Raw genomic sequence first — 16650 nt, forward strand, 5'->3', positions numbered from 1 at the left:
GTCAGCTTATGGGATTTCTTGCGTTCTTTCTGGGCTTGACGCTTTCGTTTCTTGTTCTTTGCGTTTCGGCTTTGCGAGCCAGTGGCTGTTACTGTTCGTTGGTTTCCCGGTTTGGTACTACCATCTAAACTCTCGACTCCTTCTTCAGTCTTATTGGTGTTGCCTGAGTTGATGTGTGTAAGGAAAGTTGCCACAGCATCTGCTACTGCAGCTTGTAATGTAGCGGCATCGATATGGAGGATAGGGATTTCGGTGCTCGGCTGATCGTTTTTGGATGACGACATGATTCTGTAATACGAAAATAAGGAATTTGTGAGCGATTCTGATTGACCCTGATGTACTTAGATTGTTCATGTAAAGAGTACGACTATGTTCTCGAAAGTTTGACCTACATCCCTATGATGCAGTCCTAACACGGAAATGGAAGTATGATCGCGAAGGTTTGACCTACATCTCCACGATGTAGTCCTAGTACTGAGTAGAAGTGTGTTTATGAAGGTTTGAACTACATCCCTATGATGCAGTCCTAGTAACGGGCGGAAGTAAGTTCGTAGAATGGTCTCAATACGTTTGTTGTTCGAGTTGAGGTATCGTGGGTTGGTGAATAACAAGATCCAACCACTGAAAGAGACTTGGAAATGTCTCCGGAGATAAATCGCTATAGTCCCATGACTTGACTAAAGCATGTTTCAGATAGACTCCAATGAAAATATGATAAGAGTACTTAAATGAAGAATGACACAGAAGTTAGTCGGCTGTCAATATCTTTGATATTCACGATGTAAAGATTCTGGAAAATGACCTTGTAAAGGTCTTACATCATATCCGCAGAAGATAGTTCCTGACAGCATAAAGACCTAGCTAAAGTACTTACGGAACAAGACAATTTCATAGAAAATGCCACATCAGGCATAGACAGAAAAACACGATTCCTTTTTATAAGGGAAATTTCTATAAAGCGTCTACTACTGGCGACGGTCATCCCTCTGGTGAACTCTTAGTTCAACCAATTGACGTTCCATGTCAAGTAGGTGTCTTTCGCACACCATTTGGCGTACCCGGAGCTCTATGACTTCGGCTCGTGATTCGGCCAGTGCTTGCAGTAGGGTTTCACGGTTTCTCTCTAATCTCTTGTGTGCATCTTCTAGATGAATGGTGTGGAGGGTATGCATTCTAGCATAGGCGACAACTTCTGTAATCTGATGTAGGACTGTCCTACCTTGAATCTCATTTCGGGCCACTCTGCGGACCAAGATTGGCAAGACTCTATCTGTTGAGCCCCCATTGCTCAAGTCGTAAAAGCTTCGGTCGCTATCAAATGGCATAGACTGATCTTGTCCTTGGCTCCATGTTTCCAAGCATTCCACTCACTCAGGGTCGGGCCACGAAAAAGCCGGACGAGGGTTAGGAATTTGAAAGGGAGCTGCTCGGGGTAGGTTTTCAACCTCTGGTTTGGAGTTAGCATCATACGAAAGGTATTCATCATGGTGATCATTCAAGGGGAAAAGGATGATCATTCTCTGGTTATTCTCCAAACCAACCAGCTATGACTTCATTCGGAAGGTACTGGTTGTCGAAGGGATGGAGTCTAGTTATGTTTTCTATGCGAGAATTTAGGGTAAGAGAATAATTATTAGACGAACTATCTAGATAATTATTTAGAAAATCTTCATCAGTTACATCGCTATTTGTGAAGTGCATACCAGCTATGTGTAATCTAAACAGGATAGACCTTCGAATAAGTGACCTTAATTTCCAAATTCACACAGAATAGGGGTAAGGCAAACTTATCACAGATTCTAAGTCTATAACATCCTAATTACATATAGCCTTAGTGTATCCACTTAGCAACTATCAACTTAGTAATGAAGATCCCGTTTTAAATTCTCAAGTATAAAGTACTTCTAGTAACACCAAATACTCCTATAGTATTTTAAATTTTAATGTTATGTTCTATTGTTCTCATTGTGGTAGGGTTGGTAAGATTTTAGCATTGTTGCAACCACACACTTAAACTTAGGCACATGCTAGTCAACCCTCGGATAATATAGGTGATCAGGCTATATCTTCCCAGTTTTGACCATATGTCTCTAAGTCCACTTGTGTTGCCCAACAATCGTAATTCTTTTTATACTGTCCTGGTGACACTGATTTTAGTATGAATGCAGCACGTATACTTACTTAAATATTTTACTATTTAAAGTATAAACTCTTGGTCAGAGTATATTTTTAATCCCTTATGTATTTATAGTTAGTATATCTTTTATGGGTTGATATACTTAATTCACTATAAACAATGCTCTGATACCAATCTGTCACACCCCAAAACCAGGAACGGCGGAAACGTTCTGGGGCTGAGGACGTCATGTATAATATCAACAACAATGTAAAGTAGTAAACAAGAAACAACATCATCCATTGCATTAATAATATAATTATTATACAAATATGTTCTGTCAAATTTTGATAAACACTAAAGCATAAATCAAAATGAAATATAAGTCTTGAACAAGCTCTATCTTCCTTTCTCCTTGCATCGGTACCTGTCTATGATGACCTGAGGATACAAGTAATTTTGAAAGCGAGTATCAACTTTGAAGCTGGTGAGATCATAAGTATTTAGTGTCTTAATTTGTATGTAAGAATTTGTAATTCTATGTATTGTAAGAACTTGTAAGTGTATATGGATTGTAAGTGTTTGAAAAACCCTAGAATCCCTATGATTCCTTCTAGTATATGAAGGTGTCTTCTACCAAGACCTAACTGTTATGTGTGTGTGTGTCTCTTGTAAGAGGATGTATTTTCCAAAGTATAACTATCATTATACAAAAATATAGTTTGTACATTAATGTTTAAGTGAGGTTATCACTAAAAATATGTAATGGAAAAATCAATGTAGTACTATGGTGTAGTACCGAACTACAACCGTACCTATTACCTTAAATCTAGGGTAATACTTCCAAGTACTGTAGTATTTGATATAAATAACTACATCGATACTCAACTGCCTTATTTGAGGGATAAGGTATAATGTGATGTCTAGATCCTAGACTATACGCTCCCCTATCAAAGGGATTTTGGGACCTACCCACGACCCCTGCATGAATGCAAGCCGTGAGCATCCACATTACTAATGATCATGTATACTCGATATAACTATCACAATTGCGGTGTGATTCATCAGTATAGTTAGATCCTGAACTGGTTCCGTGCTATAGCCCCTAGTGACGTCTATTCAATGTAGATGTAAGTGTGATCATGTAATTGTACTCATGTAAGAGCGATCATGTAATAGTACAGTAGTGTACTGAAATGTTCTACGTGTGCTAGCTGTAATGTGTGTTCTCTCTATGTAGCAAGTATAGTAATGTTCTCGTCCTAGTATAGTTGTATATGTTCTCGTCCTAGTATAGTTGTATATGTTCTCGTCCTAGTATAGTTGTATATGTAATGTATTGAAAAGTTCTAGAAAGTATTGACTCATGAATGAACTGACTCATTGTATGATATCGCGTTCTAGTAATTATTCTAGTATCTTCCTAAACTACCCATATGGTAGTTTACTAGTAATCTATCTGGTAAGTATGGACATGGATGCATACCCTTGCTACCCAAGGGCATATGTTGAACTGAAAGGACCTTTTATGACTATATATGTACACATGATATATAACTAATATTTAAACGACCTTCGGACGAATACTCAATATCCCACCAGACCACATCTCAAGACGCGAAAAGGAAATAGGGTGGATAGCCTTCCTAAGTCTTTTAAACATTTCTTATATAACTATACATATAGAGGCATGCATATTATAATATAAAAGCATAAATAAGTTTTGTAAGACATTTGAAATATAAGTATTATTTTAAGAAAAGATCGACTTGATGTCAATCTATAAAACAATTTGAAGGCATAAGTTTAATAAAACAGTTTAAGTATAAGGAAATATTTGTTTGAAACACAGTTGTAAATAAGTTTGAAAGGTAATGTACGGAGTAAGCTGTACAGTGTAAAAAGGAGTTTAAAACATATAAAATGTTTATAAAAAGTCATTTGAAGGAAACTGTTTGGTAAAACGGCTAATGAGTAGCCAAATCATTTGAATGTTGTATGTTAATCACATGTGATTGATGTAATAAGTAATATAATCCTACTTACTAATCACATGTGATTGACATAGTAAGTAGCATGATTCTACTTGTATCCCCCCCCATAAAACATTTAAAAAGAGTTTAAAACATTAGTTAAGGGGTATGAACTCACCTGCAGTATGTGACTGGAATTTCACGGACTGTTATCGTACTGAAGGATCGGACAAGTGCTTGGTGTCAAGTGGAGACTTAGACACACACAATGATCCTAATTACATATGAAAACATATGTATATAAATAATTAGTGATTATAACACTAATTATACAAGTAATAACATTTAAGCGGGAGGATAACACCTTTGGTCAAGTGCTAGGAGGCTAAAGGGTTGCAACAAAGGAGTGCAATGCCCCTATTTGGAGTTTAAGGTCAAAAGACCATATTCATTGGAGTTTACGGCCCAGAGGAGTAAGCTCCTGGCTGTAAACTCTCAACCAAGTCTTGAAATGATGCTTACAATTACTACAACTCTAGTGGGAATTTATTCAAGGCTTATACAAGTGTTTGGGCACCATATTGACTCCTTTGGGGAGTTTACGGCCCAAAGACCCTTTTCCCTTGGAGTTTACGGCCGTAAACTCCCTTGGGAGGGTGATTATGGTGCTTTCAAGTCTCTATAATAACTAGGAACAGTTCTAGGCTTTTGTACTCGGCTTTGGAAGAGTTTATGGCACCATTTGGTACCATTTCTTGGAGTTTATGGCCATAGAACCTCTTGGGCCGTAAACTCCCTCACACATGGGGTTCTAAATGTTTTAGCTAGTCCATAACTCATCTAGGTACATGCCCAAATTGTCTCATGGCCTAAGGAAGTGTTTAGGGTGTCCTTTGACCCCTTTATGGGAGTTTACAGCCCAAGAAATACTCTTGGCCGTAAACTCTTCAATACTTGTGCTTTTCTTATGTTTCCTAGGTCCTAAACACATTAATGTATTTGCCAAAAATAGAGTCCAAGCCTTTGGGGGTGATTAGGGCACTTTTAGCCTTTGAAAAAGGGGTTTACGGCCCAAGAACATATCCTTGGCCGTAAACTCCTAAAACTATATGGTTTTGATTGATTTCTAGCCTCTAATGTTCATACATAAAGTCCTTAACTAGTTGCCTAACAAGGAATTGGGACTAGATGACCTTTAGGCCTTGTTTTGGAGTTTACACCCCAAGAACGTTCTTGGGCCGTAAGCTCCCGGATCTTGTGTTTTGGACATGTAAATAATGTTATTAAGTATATAACAAGTATTAAAACACATCTAGGGAAGTAGACTCACAAAATGGGATGATCTAGGGTAATGGAATTACAGTGTTGCACAAAATCCTAGTGCAACCACTCTCCTAATATCCCTTTTTGGTGTAAAACCCTGAAACTGCCAAACTTATATTCTAAGTCTGAATTTTCACTGTAACTGATCTACATCTATTGGCTTGATATGGTTTATTCAGAATGGAAATTTCGGGTTGTCACATCATCCCCCTATTAAAGGGAATTTCGTCCCGAAATTAGAATTTAGGCAAGGAAGTATGCACGAATGATCAAAAACCGGTTTCGGCGGGTAGCGGTTCCGAAAACCGGTCTAAGTAACACACACACACACAGATATATATATATATATATATATATATATATATATATATATATATATATATATATAAACCGGTTCCGGCGGGTAGCGGTTCCGAAAAAATAAAAACCGGAACCGGAACCGTTTAAGGTGGTTCCATAACTTTAGGACCAGAACCGGAATCGCTTAAGGCGGTTCCCGTTCCAAAACCAACAGTTCTGAAGCGTTTCCGGTTCCACAAACGGGTACCCGATTCCGATACTGATCCCTACCACAAAGCATATTAAACTCTATAAAGTTCATATATTGTCGCATCGAACTATAAAAAAATTCAATTAAACATATTTAAGAAAACTCATTTACTACAAAACCTAATCTAATATATTTATTTAAGGATTACAAAGTTTCGTTATAATGCAATATAGATTTATGTTCGCTTTATGAAGAATCTGGATATGTGAGTATCTATTTTGTCAAGCAGTGTATGTAATCTTTGTCTCCTTTTATTCATTAAATTGAGAGAGAAATATATAAACAGTTGCAATAAATAATAATCATTCACTAAATGTTTTGGTTAAAAATGATCCAAACATTTCATAAAAACCAGCCAAAATTTTTGGACATGGATTTCTAAAATAATCTCCTTTTAGACAGGGATTAGTGAAAATTTAAATAAGAGAGATACTAAAGAAAAAAAAAAAAAAAAAAATCACATTTAAAATTTAAAATTTAATTCCATTTTCAGCCATACTCTGTTGCTTGAGGAAGTTTTGATGCTTGGAGATGAAGGTCTCAACAGCAAGCTGAAACTCTTCGTTGCTCAGTTTATCCACCGTTTCAACTGATATCGCCGTTGAACTTCCCTTGAAGGAGGTGACTAACATGTTGCTTCTCCTCCCTTTCGCCGTCGTTGTCGACGTCGCCGACCGCCGCAGTTCTTGTTGTGTACGTCGGAGTGAAATCTCGCGCTTCAACTTCGCCGATTGCGTCCTCGAAAACCAGTCTATCTGCTTTGCTGCCTGCTTGATTGCTGTTTCAACCGCCATATTCGACTCTGTTTCAACTATTCCGTTTACTCTCTGATCTCCTTTTTCTTCCATAATCGTCTCCTTCACCACCTCCGTTTCCGTTTCTTTCACCGGCGGACGTAACTCTCCGATTGAAGCGTCTCCGGTTATTTTCAGCTCGCTCAACAAGCTTCGTTTCTCGTCGGATATTTCGGAATCATATCCGGAGACAGAATCACGAGAAAGCACATAACAAAGAACAATAATCACGTTTCCGACGAAAAACACGACGTGTTGATTCAACAAATTTGACGAAAATGCCAACAGATAATCACCGGATATTTTCAATACGGAAGGGAGACGAGACGAAGACCACGAGATGAACACGACGGCGATAAAAACTTCGATCAATTGAAACAGTCTAGCAATGTTGATAAACAAAGTGTACCTGGTAACTGCATTGTCCTCCATTGTTGTTCTTCAGAGAAGAAGAGTGAGGAAGAGAAGTTTGAGGAATCGGGAGATTGTTTGTATTGAAGTTGGAAAGGGATCATATAAAATGACAAGAAAAAACACGCAGTAAAAGGGTTGCAGTGTGTGTGGTTGTTGGTGGTGGTGTGGAAAGTTTCCAAAGAGTGTACGAATTTATGAAGGCATGTAGATCCTTTCCATAATCTGTCCCTCAAAAAAACAACATTTAGTTTTGAATATTTCAAAACCACCACACTAAAATATTTCTAATAGAATAATATCTTCAACGTTTTTATATCAAATTTGGATTAAATATAATCTCTCAAAAAATCTATATTTAAGATTTTATAACAAAATTTAATTGCTGCAAAATTCAAAGGAAAGTAACCATACATATTAGCTTCTCTTTGATCTTTGATTACATCACTAAATGAAGTCTCTACTCGAAACACATTTATCCATGCACATATATGTTCAAATCTCAAAAGTGACTTTTAGAAACATATTGCAAAAAAATATCCTTTTATGCATATTTCTCATTTAAGTATCAAAGCACATGTTACTCATTTTGTTTGTGTGTGTAATAAACAAGTGATCTCAAATAGTTACATTATTGACGTATGATGAGGTAAATACTATAATATTAATTTGACATGTAGACTGAGTTTAAGATTTATAAAGTGTTGATAACTTTAATTACACATTTAGGACGAATTGTTATTACATCTATGATTTATATTTGAGATGTTTTAAGAATTAAACATTATAGCTTCTAATAATGACAAGATTTGGATATGTGTTGGTCCCTCCTACATAATGTAGGCATTCGGCCAACAAGCTATTAATTTTTTTTGTGATCTTAAACAAAAACGTATCGTATTATATGACATTGTAGGCTTGCAACCCATGCGTGTAATAACATAGTTTTAATAGTTGAAGGGACAAAAATATCGAATATCGAATATAAAATATTTTTTACATATTCAAAATTTATTTATTGAATTTGTTTTGTCTACGGGATAATGACCTGAAAGGGTAATAAATTTTTAACTTTGTTCACATTAAGTTATTATTTTTTTTCGTGCTTGATTTATCCATGAATTATTTAAAATTGTTCACACTTCATCCTTCTGACTGATTAAGTAAAATGTGAACAATCTCAAATAATTCAGGGGTAAATCAAGAACAAAAAGTTCAATGACTAAATATGAACAAAATTGAAAATCCCTTACGCTTTCAAGTCATTATCCTTATTTTAATATATTCATGAAGTCAATAGTCAAAACCATGAAACCGTTTGACAAACTATAGAAATGAATCCATCGAGTATTCCTTGTGCGTTCTTGGTTGTGCTTGTTTTGGTCTATACAAAGTTACGAACCCTACCAAAGCGAGCAAAGTTTTATAAGAAAAAATTACTTCATCAACTTAAAGAGTTTGAACATGCTTGCTTTCCAGTCCCTTCCTAAGGGGTCCGTTCCACCTTCTGGTCCATCAGGGTGCACTTATATTCCCGAAAGTGGTGGACCACCTTATCCTTAACGAGATTCTTCAATGGTGTCATGGTTTAGCTTGTTTTAATATCATGGAGTAAACTTTTAATAATTAGTTATGTAAATGTTTATTCTTTTATTTATCAATTTATAGAAAAAGTTAGAATATATACAAATACATTTAATGTTGTAGTTCATGGTTTTAATCATAGTCTATGAGATAAACTTTTAATTAGAGTTTCTTTATTCATTCCATGCTTTATGTTTATATTTACAATTAAAAGTTTTCAAATGCTATGGTTATAAAAACATTTGGGTATTAACCCCTATTTAACAAAAACCGGTCCCACAAAAACAATTACAACTAAAACATTGGGTGTTACTATTAAACATCATACAACCATATCAAGCAAATACGAATTACATCAATAACATTAAATAAGGAACTTAACAAGTCTCACTCTATTCTCTATCTATTAATATTCTAACTTCCATCTATCACTTTTCTACTTAATTGCAACCTAGAATACATGGCATTAAAAAAAAAAGATACGTAAGAAAAAATGTCCCGTGAGCTACGTGAGTTTTAGACCATAAAACAATTTCGATCATTTTCAAGGAAAAACTCCTTTCATACGTATCATAAAACATTTTCAATCATTTTTAAAGAAAACCACATTTCATTCTTACCATAAAACATGAAATGAAAAATCATTTCATACATAACATAACATATCATAAGTATCATTTCTTATCTTATCACTTCATTAGTTTCTTTTCAATCTCTTCTTTCCATTAAGGGCTAATTCTGATATTAAACCATTACCATTTTTATACTTACAGCTTATCAATATCCCCAAGTCTATAGCAATGTGGAAAGAACAAAATCAGTCCACTAAGACATCATTTTCGTTAGGACATCAATATCGCGAAGGGGAGATGCCACCCCGATAAATTCCTCTATATTCCGTTACGGGGACATCATAGCTCGAGCAATATATTCATTTCATTAATTTCCATCTCTTTCCAATTTCTTTCATTACTTTTCATTTCTTTTTATTACTTTCCATTTCTTGCCGTTAATTTCCATTCTTTACACATTTCATTCATTAGTATCAAAAATTCATTTCAAAAGTAAAACATCTTCTTTCAAATCATTTGAAACATATTTTCAAAAAATTCGATCTTCTAAAATGTTCTTTGCATTCAAAAACATTCTTGCCTTCAAGGCATTCTTTCAAAATATCATTTCCAATAATATTTGACACTTTCATTTCATATATCAAACAATAGTGTTTCATTATCATAAAATCATTTTACCATGTACCCTAAATTGGGAAAATGCCAACACATACTCACCTCAATCACACGAAGGCTAGTTAGTCATCTTCTAGTTCATTTCCTTTGAGCAACACTCTCAAACATCACATATATAACAAGTAAGTAAATGTCAATTAAAATGACTAAAATACCCCTCAAAGATTCAATTACTAAATTTTATTGCTTTAACTCATTCCTCAGCAAAAATTATGAATGTAGGCGAAAAGCGTGTGTGAATCCGAGTCTGTATGCACAAGTTATGAGGAAAATACTAAAGTTTAGATTTTTCGTCTAGTTAGGCACTCTACTATCTGTGCACGGGCCGCATGGTTGATCACGCGGGTCGCTTCCTGTAGCAGCCTAAACACCCCCAAAAACTCACTTTTGTGTTTTAAACTTGTTTGGATGTTTTTGGACTTTTAGACAACCAATTGTAACACTTTTAAAGGTTTCCAAACACTACTAGAGGACATTTTATAATGTCAAAACATTCAACTTAATTCATTAAGTCCTCAATCAAAGTGTTATGTTCATAATGTTTAAAAACACTCAAATGAAAGGGTTAAGACCTCAAGTTGCTCAAAAACTCCCAACTCATTTAATATATCATCGGGTGTTGTCAAGTACATAGAACCACAATTTATCTCAATATAAGTACTTAATCCAACTATGAAATCCTCAATTCCATTCCATGTTCCTAAATTACCCTTGGGTCAAAACAATCACTAGAGCTAAAACTTCACTAACATTCCTTCATGTTTAAGTTCCAATAACATATCTAGAGTGTTAATTCATGTTCATGAATGTCCTTCACTTCTAAGATGTCAATATTTATGTAATAATCGATATATTTCCCAAAATACCCTTATGCCCAAATATTCCGTAAATTCAACTAGGAATCATTCGAATCTTCATGTTCTTTTATTTAAATCATATTATTAGTATCAAATCATATTCATGAGTATCATATACTCATAAAATGCTCATAAACAAAGGATTCAGTTGTTTTCATCTATTTCACTCAAATCCATTCCAATTCTAGCATAAACATGATTCTACTGACATTGATGAATTTGAGCATTCTAATTGTATTTGTTGCTATCAAATATCATCTAGGTCACAAAATCCAATCCCATTTCATCATCAATTGCATTATCCCCAATTTGGGGTTTTTAGGGTTCAACAAGTTTTTCACCCAAATCAACAAAACCATCAATATAATGATTGGTTTGAGATTGGATCCATTGAAATCAACTAATGGAGGTTAGAAAACCAAACCCTAATCATTTGAAGAAGCTAATATCGACATTTGGGTTAAAACCACTTCAAAAATTCGAATTCTAAGCTAAATGGAAAGAACAGTTTTACCTTACAAGCCTTGATTCCTCATTTCCTTTGCTTGATTGCTTAATTCTTCACTTGGATCGAACCCAAGATGGAAGGGAGAAGGAAAATTTCCATTAGAAGCTCTCTATAATGCTCCATACATAATTGGAAGAGAAATGAGGAAAGTGTTCATCGTATTTCCTTCCTTTTCACATTTAGTCCCTCTAATTTTGCATTTTTTTTGTCAAAAATGACCCATTCTTCCAATATATGTGACTTTTCTTTGAGAATGGACATCCTAAGCCCCTACCTATTAGTTATATAACTTTTGTAGTTACTTCTATTAGTTGATTCAACCCTTTCGTCAACTCACTTTTCCAACTTGACACTTTTGGTCCTTTAACTTTTGAAATGTTACTATCTTTGCTTTTAACTTTCTAAACTCCATATAAAATAATGATATGATTATGACATTATGCTTTAATTATATAAATCTCCCTTTATTTATTTACCTTATTAATTTAAGAACCTAGTCTTAAATTTTAGGATGTTACAATTATCTACCCCTTAAAAGGATTCAATCCTCAAAATTGCTTCATGAGCCATCACATTATAACTTCATGTCACACCCCCGAACCAGAATGGGTGAAACGTCCGGGGCGGGTGACTTCATCTTGTAATATCATCATAATGTATATAAATGAATCATAGACAAGATCATCACCATACATTCAATAATACAACATACGAGGTTTACATCATTGTATTTGTTTAACAAAAATTACATGCCAAAATATTAAATGTATGATGGAAGCTGTGACATCCCCAATTTCACGGCCAGAAAAGACCGATTTGTTTATGCTTTGTTTTATAAAATTAGAGTAAATCTTTTAAATAAAACGGTTGCGGATTTTGTTCCCAAAACAAAATATGATAACCATTTATCAAAACATTTTTCAAAGAGAATGTATTTTCATTAAATAATAAAAGCTCGGGATTTCATGTTCCGATACAGACCAAAAGCATAAACATTATAAAATAGACCTTACAACAGTTATTTATAACTACAAATCTATCATCTAAAACCTCTCGTCAAGTCCACCAACTTATACTCTTGTGCCATTACCTGTAATGCAAACAAAAGTGAGTGGGTCAGGCTTGCGAGCCTGGTGAGCATATAGGGTTTTCAACCCACAATAAATAATTAATTTAATTTCATCAACCAATAATAACCCAATTATCCATTCCTGTTATTCTCACTTTACATCCCTAAGACAACTAACATAAGGGACCTAGTCTAAGAATATTTCATCGGGGCGACAACACATGCTTTGGGGGTTCCTCAGCAATATAAGTCAAATAAGGCAACCATGAGGGGGATGGAATACAGCGAATGAACACCCAAGTTCATTAACACCTACAGGTTATGAGCCTGATAGTGTTCCACGGGACTGTCTAGAAAGAGTCTGTGGTCGTCATCTAAATTCCGCTAGATGACTGGATCACAATGACATCGAGACCTCTCATCTGTTTATCACACAACTATCTACCCATGTTCTACCCAACATATTAGTAGATAAAAATATATGTTTTTATACATAGTTTAAAACCTGTATAGCATGTTCAATCAATACCTATTCCACATAACAGACGAGGCACACACACATAACACACATTTCATAGAGAATAAATCAGATCTATGAGATAAAAGAAAGTGAATATACATTCACACATATAACAACAAAATATGCGCATAACATGTATATCATATAAAATACTTCATAGTTATGCGTTAGAAGAAAGTAACTACACACTCACCTGATCAGAAGATGATCAGACAACACTACGGCTTGTAGAAGTAGTATTCTTCAGTAGATCTGGAAGATCTTCACAAAAAACCGGACTCCTCGCAGGCAAAGCTTCGACTCGGAAACTCTTTTCTTCTCGGGATCTTCGGGCTTCGGGACTCGCTTCGGGTCTCGGGATGATACCGGGGCTTCGGGGGTACTTCTTTGCACATAAATCGAGGTAATATGGGTGAGAGATGAGAGAATGAGCAACCAAACTCGGATAGCCCTTCAAATCTATTTATAGGGCAAAACTGGCCCTTGCCATGTCATGGAACCTTTTTCCACGTCGTGGGCTTGGTCGTCACTGCATGCGTCATCTCAAGTTGCATTTGGGGGACTCACGGAGGTGTCAGAAGGCTTGCCACGTCGTGGCACTGCTTGCCACGTCGAGGTCTCTAACAGTTTTGGGGTTTTGTGCCCCGAACTTCAGAAATTCATAACTTTCGCATACGAACTCCGTTTTCGACGTTCTTTATATCGACGCGAAGGTGATATTATGATATACAACTCTCGTTTAGACTCCATTGGCTAATTTTGACTTTATTTTTAATATATTATAATTATATTACTTATATATTATCTTTAGTAGGCCGGGACAGGAAAACTCCGTTCGAAATTCATAACTCCTTCATCCGAACTCCGTTTTCGTCTGTCTTTTTATCGTTGGACTACTATCAAAGAAATCTTTGACTATCATTTAGATCACTAAGGATAGATATCTATCTACCTTAAATTCACTATTTACGTTGTGTTGGGTCATGTTGGTTCTGTCGCGAAACTTCGACAGATCGTAACTTCTTCGTTATAACTCGAATTTTGGCGTTCTTTATATGCACGGAAACCTTGTGACATATACTAAAACTTGGTTAATATTAATCCTTCTAAATAATCTTCCATCCAAAAGTCATTTTTTGATGCTTATCGTCTCTAATTTGACTAGCCCGGATCTACGGGCGTTACAATTATCTCCCCCTTAGGATGATTACGTCCCGAAATCATCAACGAAATAGGACTTGCATAATGATTCCACACGTTATTTCTTCATCCTAGGTAATAACCGTAACTTCTATGTTTCCTCGAAGGAGTATTTAACTCGATGGCTTTCTTGACCACAGAAGATGCCCAATCTTGCATCTGTTTATCGTACTATTATGTACTTTCAATCGTAAACTTCAAGTTACCAAATAAGTCCTTATTATGGACTCCTTCTTCTTCTCAGGATAAATTCTTTTATTTATCTATTGTAACAGACTGATGGGTCGTGTTCTAACGACCTCTCATCATAGTCGGACTCAATTTGATATGACCACTAGGGTCGGAATAACAACCATCTTACTAGTCATTACCGAAACAATGGTAATGACATACTTGAATAAAAATGAACTCAATTACAAGCTTCTTGGTAACCTTGTGACTTTCCCTGATACAAGTGTGAGTCCTGTGCTTCCAGTAGTATGAACTCATACTCATCCTTGTGTCGTAACCAATAGGGTGTCATGATGTGAGTCCAGTAGGTAATAGGTATCCATATTTGACAAGGAAACTTGCTTCTTTGTGTATAGACTCTTCTCGGACACTTTCTCACGATGTGAATATCAATGTCTCACGTCGTGAGCTTCTATATTACGTATAGAATTGAGATATTTATTGATGCCCTGCCATGATATTCATAATCCCACATCACTGGAAGTGTGTTTGAATGATCTTCTGTTATTTTAAGCTCCAAGTTCAGCTCTACCCCTTCCAGTATATAAATTTTGTCGTTTTCAATCCTTTTTCTTCATTAGTGTCCTTTTTGGATGCAAAATACAATTTCACTCACTAAGTACCAAATATATTTGTATTTAACCAAAATACAACTTAAAACGTATTAAAATAATGCCTAAAATTATGTATAAATATAGAAATATCACACTTATTGTGGAGAAATCCCTGCAATAGTACTGTCAACAACGAAGATTAAGGTGATCATTAGGAAAGATCCTTAGGAATGAATATAGAAAGAAACCACTGACACGTGTTGCAAAGAAATCCCTGAAACAATACTTTCAGCAACGATGACTATCATGAATCATAGGGTAGATCCTTAAGTATAAAAATAGAAGAAAACAAGGATGGGTAATCAGGTTAATTGTTTGATAATTAAACATATTAACTACATTATTGTGGTTTGAAAACCCTATGTACTCACCAGATTTTCCAAACCAACCCACTCGTTTATTTGTATCACATATATTGATATGAAGGTAACTAATGTTTGGAAATGATGAGGGATTCGAGGAAATGTAGGCCATTAGATGATGTAAGGTCAGTAATGATTACGTTTATGATTATGTTTCTTGTGTGAGTTATGACATCCCAAGATTTTATAAATCAATTAAAAACATATATTCGAAAATACTTTTATGAGACAAATTTTGCATATATAAATAAACTCTGTTTTAAAATAATCATAAATAAATAGGTTTTTTCCGACCGTGAAAATGAGGATGTCAAATAAGAAGTAATACCATTAATGTTCAAATTATTTGGGAAGTTAAAGAAGGTGATAATAGGTTTAGGTAAAATACATTTAGAAGTGTAGTATTATTAATAAGAATGTTCTTTAGATGTTGATTGGTATTTTGGACTTTTAAATGTTTGGTGTCTTCGATTGGGTTGTAACAAAATATTTCACGTTATGGTTTTTTGGTAACAATATTAGGATATGTAATGAAGAAGGCAATATCTTTTAAGTTATGTTTTTTTGGTAACATTATTGGAACGTGTATTGAAAGGATTTAAAGTTATGAAGTCTTTTGAATGATTTTTGCGTTATATTGACACAAAAACTCAATTAATTAAATGATTTTTTTTTTACTATTTTTATAAATTATATAATGTATCATTACTTATAAGTTAAAAAAAAGTAAAATTAAGCAAAATAGACAAAAATGGAAATTCTATCATTTTACATGGATTCCAATTCAATTTTTTGCTAACCAAATAGCCCATGAAATTAATTTCAATTCCATTTCCTACTAACCAAATGGGATATGAAATTGGATTCAAATTATTGACAGATTCCTTTTTCAATTCCAATTGCAATTCCTTCAGCAACATTCTGCGAACCAAACAACACCTAGGTTTACCTGATGAAGCGTTTAATAATGTTTAACAAGGGCAAAACTATAACCGGCTGCTTTCCATGTTATGAAGAAATTAATTCCATTAAGATGGTGAAGGAATGAACTTCCCCTCATTTGAAGGAAAAATATTTCATTTAGGATTCCTTTTCCATCCCTTAAAGTTGAACTGAACACATGAATTTGAGGGAATTGGAATCCTTTTCCCTCGAATTCCATCCCATTCCTGCAAACTAAACAACCCCTAAATTGAAGTTTGTAAAACAATATTAACTGGACATTTATTTGTGCACTTGAATATAACGATATGAGCATTCAAGATTTTCATACAGGTAGGTAGTTGGCACT

The sequence above is a fragment of the Lactuca saligna genome, chromosome 5 (assembly GCF_052625555.1).
Source record: "Lactuca saligna cultivar CGN05327 chromosome 5, ASM5262555v1, whole genome shotgun sequence".
Lineage (NCBI taxonomy): Eukaryota > Viridiplantae > Streptophyta > Magnoliopsida > Asterales > Asteraceae > Lactuca > Lactuca saligna.